The sequence below is a fragment of the Bidens hawaiensis genome, unplaced genomic scaffold, assembly GCF_021521415.1.
Source record: "Bidens hawaiensis isolate Kalapana, Puna unplaced genomic scaffold, B.hawaiensis_p1.1 tig00030171_1, whole genome shotgun sequence".
In the NCBI taxonomy this organism is placed as follows: Eukaryota; Viridiplantae; Streptophyta; class Magnoliopsida; order Asterales; family Asteraceae; genus Bidens; species Bidens hawaiensis.
The window spans coordinates 104,512-113,430 of record NW_027495009.1 but is presented as its reverse complement, the minus strand read 5'-3'; the positions used below and the strand labels follow the sequence as shown (position 1 = coordinate 113,430).

General features: G+C 34.5%; 1 pseudogene across 1 annotated transcript; it reads left to right on the top strand.

Annotated features, from left to right (window-relative positions):
- Nucleotides 1-266: 266 nt before the first annotated feature.
- LOC143579951 (15-cis-zeta-carotene isomerase, chloroplastic-like) lies at nucleotides 267-3,676 on the top strand (annotated as a pseudogene). The gene is made up of 4 exons (XR_013143560.1): nucleotides 267-681; nucleotides 1,476-1,622; nucleotides 1,703-1,912; nucleotides 3,112-3,676. The product of XR_013143560.1 is annotated as a 15-cis-zeta-carotene isomerase, chloroplastic-like (transcript).
- Nucleotides 3,677-8,919: the final 5,243 nt, after the last annotated feature.

The following is an 8,919-nucleotide window of genomic DNA, read 5'->3' as shown; positions in this document are numbered from 1 at the left end:
CTGAATTAGTCTATTATGAAATGCAAAATCAAATAACATAATATTTGACTAAAGTATCAAAACTTACCCTCAACCCAACCTTCTTTAAACATTTTCTAACAAAAAAACTGAATATTTATACACATCCGTTGCACCGCTAATCTATCCTATACACCTGTCAGGTGTGTGACACATGCATATAAAATGACTTTTACAAGTAATTGCTCTCTTCCCCACCATAACAAACTAACAGCACAAACTCCACCCTTTTTCTTGTTTCCAAACATACACACACACAAATGGCCACCTCAATTCTTCTCTCAAGTTCTTTCTCCCCAATTCCAGGATGCCCCAAATTCACCTTCTCCACACCCAAACTCAATCGTACAGTAAAACCCATCAACAGTTATTCCGATAAAAGTTTTTTTAAAGACCACCCAGTTGGTGCCCACAAGGTGTTCGACGAAATGCCGCAGAGTATTCGTTCTCGGAGAATCCGATACGGGTGTTTCCAAAGATGTTCTGGTGGGCGAGGACTCGGCGAATTTCGAGTTAGCGACGCAAAAGATTAGTTCTTGGATATATTTCACTGGGGTTTTGGGGGTTGTGCTGTTTATTCTTGATGTTGCCTGGCTTGATAATTCTACTGGGTTTGGCAAAGTTTTCATTGATTCGGTTTCGGGCGTGTCTGATAGCCCCGAGGTTAGTTTTCGCTTCGTTTAGTTGATTCAAATTTGATGGGTTCTTTGTTGAATTTGTGAATTTTGATGATGAAATTGAAGGGTTGGTATGTTTTAACTGTTGGTTGAAATCGAATCCTATTTGGGAATTGAATGATGCAACTTATTTGAGTTGAGACTCCAGTTTGTGACGCAGCTAGAAATCTTACATATTGATGTTATAGCTATCTAAGAAACTGAGAATATGAGATTTTCGTACATGTCAAATGCAGAAAGATTAGGGCTTGTTAAGTTCGACCTGGGTAGGGGTGCAAACAAGCTAAGCCACTCACAAGCTACTCGAGATCGAATCGATAAAAAGCTCAAAATGGGCCGAGCTTGAGCCTTGTGCACTTTTAAGTTTTAACTCTTTTGGACTTTTATGTATTAGGTTCACACTAAAAAACCGAGCTTGATATGAGGTTAGGCTCGTTTAAGATACTGCACACAAGCTCGAGCTAAGCTTAGGCCTTAGGCTCGTTTAAGGTTTTTGTCAGCAAATAAAAGATAATTTAAAATGTATACAAATTAATTATTATAGTAATTGAGCTGAGCTTGAGCTTGGGAAAACGACTCACAAGCCAAGCTCGAAATGAGCTCTCGTATGTCAAAACGATCCGAGCTCGGGCTCGGATCAGCTCATATACAGCCTTAGACCCAGTAGATATTCAAGTTGAATATTTAAGATAATGCAAGTAAGCATAGCATTGGTTTTTGGGTATGAGATTACTTATAAAATTTTGTTTCATACATCTAATATCTGATTTCTGTATGCAGGTTGTAATGTTCCTCCTTACACTTATTTTTGCAATTGTACATAGTGGTTTAGCTAGTCTTCGAGACCCGGGTGAAAAACTCATTGGAGAACGTGCTTTTCGTGTATTATTTGCAGGAACATCCCTTCCTCTAGCCGTTAGTACAATTGTGAGTAATGTGAACTTTGCTGTTAATATTTTCTCTGTTTATTTTAACGTGTTAAGTGACATTAAATACTTGTGATTCAGGTGTATTTCATCAACCATAGATACGATGGTGTTCAGTTATGGCAATTGCAAGATGCTCCATGGTTACATAATTTATTGTGGGTCACTAATTTCATATCGTTCTTCTTTCTTTATCCATCAACATTTAACTTATTAGAAGTAGCTGCGGTTGATAAACCTAAAATGCATCTTTGGGAAAGTGGTATCATGAGAATCACCAGACATCCACAGGTATTTCACCTTTTGTTAGTTAGAAATTATAATGGCAAATTTGGCCCGTTTTCGGTTTGGTTTTGTACCTTGTCTTTAACTGGTCGCATTGGTAAGTTTTTAAAATTAGCTAAAATGAAAATTTCTTGGACGGGTCAAACCGGTTGAAGAAAGTCACACTAAGTGTATTGAATCTAGGGGTGTGCATTAAACTGAAAAACCGACCTGTAACAAAAAAACCCGAAATAATTGAACCTGAACAAGAACCGAATTGAACCTGAACAAGAACCGACGGTTTGGTTTTATGTTTACATAAAATTCGAATTTTCGGTTCGGTTTATTCAGATTGGTTTTGTATGTGACTAAACCTGGAAAAAAGAGAAAAGAAGCGAACCGAAATTATGGATTTTCATTTTGAATATTAAGTAATTTCTCAGTTTTTTATTAATTGACAAAAAGATTTAGGCCCCAAATCCATTATTTTGGGCTAAATTGTTTTAGCCTAAAATTTCAAGCCGTAATGGTAAAACTGATAAAATAGAAACTGATTGAACCCAAACAAAAACCGACAGTTTGGTTTCATGAAAACCGAATTTTGTATCCAGTTTCGGTTTTGCATGCAACTAAAACTGTAAAAAGCGAACCAAACTAAATGTATTGATTTTTAATATTAAATGTCAAGTAATTTATAAGAATATTATAAATAGTGTAACCCAGATACTGAAACTCAAATGTATAATGTTAGATAATTATTAACAAACAAAAAAGATTTAGGCTCAAATTCATTATTTTGGGCAATTTTTTTTTTCGGCCCAAAAATTTCAAGCTCAAATGGTGACTTCTGAAATCACCGAAATCGAACCAAACCCAAACTGAGAACTGAAAAAAAAATGGAATTGAACGGTTTTAAAAACTTAAATATCAAATTTTCCATTATTGGCTTGGCTCGAGCCTATAACCAAGCCAAAAACTGACCCATGCACACCGCTAGTATTCACAATGTATCAAGCCTCGTCAATCAACTTTCTTTTTTGTAACATTTAATTTTTTTCATCATATTTAAAACACTATTTGTTTATAAAACTCCAGAAAAGACAAAAGTGCTCATGGGTCAGTTAAGACCTAACTTTACCCATGCTAAAAAACCCATTTTATTTGACATGAATGCCTTTCGACCTGTCACCAACCCGCCTGACCCGACCAGCTCCGGCTCTTTTCAGTTGGTAGGACAGGTGATGTGGTGCATCGCTCACACTATATGGATTGGGAACTCGGTGGCTGTAGCAGCATCGGTTGGGCTAATCGGGCATCATTTGTTTGGTTCTTGGAATGGAGATAGAAGGTTGAAAATTAGATATGGTGAAGCATTTGAAATTGTGAAAAGTCGAACGAGTGTGGTCCCGTTTGCGGCTATCCTTGATGGTCGTCAAAAGTTGCCAAAAGATTATTATAAAGAGTTCATAAGGTTACCATATTTGGCTATAACTGGATTGACTTTAGGAGCTTACTTTGCCCATCCACTCATGCAGGCTGCTAGTTTAAGGCTTCATTGGTAGTGTACACTTTAAAATATTTGTATCAAACACATAACTACATAAGATCAAGTTTTAGTAACATATGTTGTTAAACATGTACAATTGTAAAGATTCTATTACTTAAAATACCCTTTATATAAGAAGTAAAAACTTTAACACTTCATCATGGTTTTGGATAAGAGTTCAAAAGTGTCAAAATGGTTTAAGATATAGTACATGAGAGTCGGTCTATAATGATTAGCTTGAACTAGGGTTGCACTGTAACATTATGTATGACCTGTAAACTGTAGTTTACACTTTGTTATCAATTTCTTTTTGGTCTTTTCCCTCGACTGGTGTATGAATATCGAATCACTGAACCGGATACCCTATTAATTGTGTTTTGAAACTAACTTCACTTAACTTCGATTACAGTTATTCAAGATTTCACTATATTTATTAGATATCTTGTTGTTCATGATGTAGCGTAAAGTTTTAATGTCTTGGCATTAGTTACATTACTGTGTGTAGTATTTTAAAATGATTTAGCAGTGGAAGCATACAAGATATTGAAACTTTGAACACTTGTACTTCGCCATCATAGAGGACTCATTGGGTATTTTGAACATGCTTAGATATAATTATGGTATCTGTCTTCTTGATTTCTGATACTTTCATCATGAACATATTGTTTTTGACTGTCAATAACACATTCATGTCTTATCACAATGTTCTCACAATCTTGAATGGCGGACCAGAAAACCCGATAAACCGGATCGAAAAAGACCAAAACCCAGACCTGTTGTGTAACAACCTGTTATTTATTCGGGTCGGGTATTGGGCCAAAACCCAGGTTAACCGTTAACGGACTATTTCAGGACCAATCCAAATAGCCTCTTGTGTGTCTTCATGTAATCGCGTCTCTTTCTAGATTGTCATCTTCATGCTCTATATGATATGAAGATCTCCTGGTTCTTCGTAAATTCGTAAAGGTTTAGAGAAAAAAATAGATGATAAAAGAGAAACACTGAAGGAATGATGATAGCTTACGAAAAAATACATTGTATATGGGGATAAAAAAAAAAGCAAGCCTGCACTAGTTTGCCGGCCTAGAAAATGACTACTCTTTAAGTTTCAAATTTTTCATTGAAAAGTCCTAACTAGTGTAAAACCAAATTGAAAATGTTAGTTTCTTTAATCATACTGATTATGTTTCTTTTTTTACTTTTTATTTAATCTACTATAGTTGGGTTCAACTTATTTAGACAATGTGTAGTAGGGTGTTTTTCAGGTTCGTTTTTCGGATTCAGGTTTTTTCGGGTGGGTTAACTAGGTTTCAAGTATCCTAAAATAAAAATCTACAATGCTAAAATTAAAACAACGTATTCTTCTTTGCTCGTAACGTAAATAACAAAGTAATAAACCAACATAACCTGATAAAACAATTCAAAAAAAGAGTAAAACCAACTCCAACATAATCATCATCAATTAAGCGTGATTTAGTTGTTCGATTACGATTCTTATTAGTCATAAACGAAAAGCATAAATTAACAATAAACTGTCAACCCATAGTAGGTGAAATGGAAGCAATTGATTAGGGAAACTTTAGTGGCTAAGGCATAACCTATTATACATAAAAATATATTTGGTTTTATAAGTACAAATTTATCCGGGTTGACCCGAAACCCATAAATCAGACCCGAAAACCAACCCGAATTACTTCAATTCGGGTTCGGGTTAGTCTTTTCTTGGGATCGGGTTTTTCGGGTCTGGTTTGTTTGGGTTCGAGTACGAGTTTTCTCGGGTTGTGTTTCGGGTTAAAGTGACAACCCTTGTGTAGTGGATAGAGTAACTATAGAGGTGTTTTACGTCATGTGGTATCACGTCACCATATAGACTTTTTTGATAAAAAAATTTTATAGTGAATAGAGCCCAATCCAATCTTTACTTCATTATTATTATTTTTTATTTTTTTATTATACTTAAAACAAATGAAATTCCATTAAATTAAATTAATTTAAAACAAGTATATCAAAATTAAAAAAAAACACATAACTAGTTATAAAATAAAAATTACTGATCAAGCTTATATCTAGAGGTGTCATTCAGGTTTCGGGTCGGGTTCTTCGGGTTTCAAAGATTTAAATCTTAACCCGAAACCCAACCCAAATCTCTCATGGGTTTTTTGTGTTAGGGTAATTCGGGGTTTGAGTTTTTTCGAGTTGGGTTAATCGGGTTTCAAGTATCCTAGAAAACAAAACGAAAAACAAAAAAATCAAAAAAAAATTCAATGCTAAAATAAAATAACATATTCTTCTTTGCTCGTAACGCAAATAATCATATAATAAACCAACATAACTTGATAAAACAATTAAAAAGAAGAATAAAACTAAGTAACTAACTCGAACCATAATCTTCTTCAATCGGACGTGATTTGATTGTTCGATTACGGTTGCTATTTGTAATAAACGTAAATATGAATTAACAATAAACAATCGATTCTTAATAGTTGTTATGACAACAATCGCTTATGATCAGATTCTAATAACTTAAGTGGCTAAGACTAAGCCTATTATACCTAAAAATATATTTAATTTCAAAGTTAAAAGTTTATTCGGGTTTTTCAGGTTGACCCGAAACTTATAAATCAAGCCCGAAAACCAACCCGAATTACTTCGATTCGGGTTCGGGTTAGTCTTCTCTCGGGTTCGGGTTTCTCAGTTTGGGTTGGTTCTGGTTCGGGTACGGGTTTCGAGTAAAAGTGACAACCCTTATATCTACTTAGGTTATGTGTCATACCCCGACCAAAGGCGGCGGAACATGCCGGGGTGCAACGGATTGCTCAAGAACACTATGACACTATTGAAGTGACAATACTTACTCAACTTGTTTATTCCACTCAATAATTACAAATACAACTTGTCCAAGACAAAATACAAACAATTTCATATAATAATAAATTCATTAAAGTATCCTAAAGGTATGATCTAAGTGATGAGTTTTCAATCTTCACGAGCAATCTAAGATTAACATGCGTAAAAATATATTTGATCAACACGAATGTTGGTGAGCAATACACTAGTTTTGACGTATGTATATATCGAGGCAAAAATCACAATTCACATGTGTAAATAGAATAATGCAACAACCATTGTAAATGTAAAGTAAATAACTGTGGCTCATTTCTATTTGGTAACAACCAAATTACTCAGAGAATGATGCCCTATTCTACTAGAACAAGGCTAAAGTAGTTAGGGGTGCGTATTATCCTACTTATTGAGGCTCAACAACAACATAAAAATAAACACTCGTGCACATAATCAAACTGAGGCATAAACAAAGATCGAGCAAATATTCGTCCAACACTTAATGTTGAATTGTTGATTTGTAATGAGATCATAAAAACAAGTAAGTTTGAATATGGTACGCATGCCACCCTCAAAAGTATAAAAGCGTAAAAAGGGGGAGTGTGATTAGTCACATAAAATAGGTAACTTGAAGAATTAGTTTGCAGTAAAACGGAAAGGTAAGTTCAACGGGCAAGACCTAGATTGAGAGAGCCTTGAGTTAGTAGATGGTCTTAAAAGCTTTAAGTAAAATAACATGACAAGTGAAATAAATAATAAAAGTTTGAGGGTTAAAGTGTAAATACATAAGGAATTAAAGTAATAGTTTTTGAAAAGTAAGTTTGCTCGAAATCGGGTCTCGGTTTTCTATTCATTAGTTTTACTTAACCTTTGTTAAGCAAATATGTGGGGATTGGTTTAATGCAATAGTGCACGACCCCTTGTTAGATATACCAAAACGGGATTTTAACGAGAGTTCGGTTAGTCGGTTCGGGTCTTGATAAATTGTCAAGTCCGAACCTGACATTCCAAAGTGATAAATATCATGAGATTAATTATTTAAAATATAAACTTAACTAATGTTAGAAGTTCTATTAAGGAGAAACTCCAAACATTGATGTTTAGCGAGTGTTCGGTTTCATCGGTCCAAACTTGTTAGATCAAGTTGGATTCGACATACCAAGTACTTTAAAAAACATTTATAATTAGTTTGTAAAAGATCTTAAAAAGAAAATGTGAAATTCGGTGGCCCGAAACACAACTAGTGTGTTTTAAGCGAGTGAACTCAGTTTAGTTTGGTTTGGTTGGTTCATGACTTGGTATGTGACATACCAATCTTGGGTCCAATAATCCATATTATAATAACAAATACAAAAATAAAAATGAAAGAACTTAAATACTTAAAACTTACATACAACTTGTTTTTAAAATAATTAATAAAGAGTTAAACGAGAGTTCGGTCTTGGTTCGGCCCTTGACTCGGAATGAAACCGAGGATGGTTACCACATATCCAATACCATAGAACTTATCAAAATAAACTTAGAAATAATAATAATCAAGTCTTACATACAATATGCTAATAATGTAGTATTTAAACAAAAGTTCGTTTTTGGTTCGGTTCTTGACTTGGAATGAAATCGAAGATGGTAACCACATACCCAAATACCATTGAACTATTAAAATGATTTAGAAACTAAAATAATTAAGAACTAAACAATATTAACAAGCTTAAACAAAATTAGAGCATAAATTAAAGTGTTTAACAATGATTGCAATAATCCTCCATGTAGACTTGCCTAGCAATACACCTAAACCGACACGTCCGGAGAAGGGAAAACCAAGGAAACAAGGGAAATATGTTTTAAACAAGATATAATACAATCTTTGATTAACAAGAATTAGTTAGAAACAAAGATTAGCATGAGTTTGACCTTGAGAAATCAAACGATCAATAGTTTGAAGAATGGATACGTAGATCCTAGATTGAGAGAGTTTGCAGAAGAAGGAGCAAACCAAAATGGGTGTATGAGACTTGTTTTTATAGTGGAAAAATTATAGTTTACTCATAAGAGGTATACATGCAAGCGATTGGTTAAAAATGGTCAAACAATTCACAAAACAAACAAAAACACGAGCTGGTGACCTGCAGGTACATGGTGGCGCCGCGCAACCAACCTGCCCCTTGGTGGCCGCGCGGTGTGGCGACTCTAGGCGGGGGAGGGGAGGGGGGTTGGTCTCCAGCTTTTTTTATTTGTCAAGTTTAGTCCCCGAAGTTCGTTTTAAGTCGTTTTTGACCATAAAAGGGTGTTTTAAGGTACCATTAAGGACGTTTCGCGATCCAACAAGTGTGGAATAAATTTGTAACATAAAAACCACTATTTTTATTTATATCAAAGAATCCAAAAGATAAAATGGGTTGGGTTTGCCGTACAAGAACAAATACTATTAAACCGAAAATGACGAGTGTCACAGTCTTCCATACTTTAGGATATTTCGTCCCGAAATTAAAATAAACTTAAGAAAAGGGATAATTACAAACAGACGTTGTTTTTAGAATAGTAGGAAGAATAATTTCAAGTAAGGAAAATAACGTCAAATCCTTGCATGACTTGAAAAACGCTACAAATGAGAAACATAATAAAGACACTTATATATATGATCTACCAG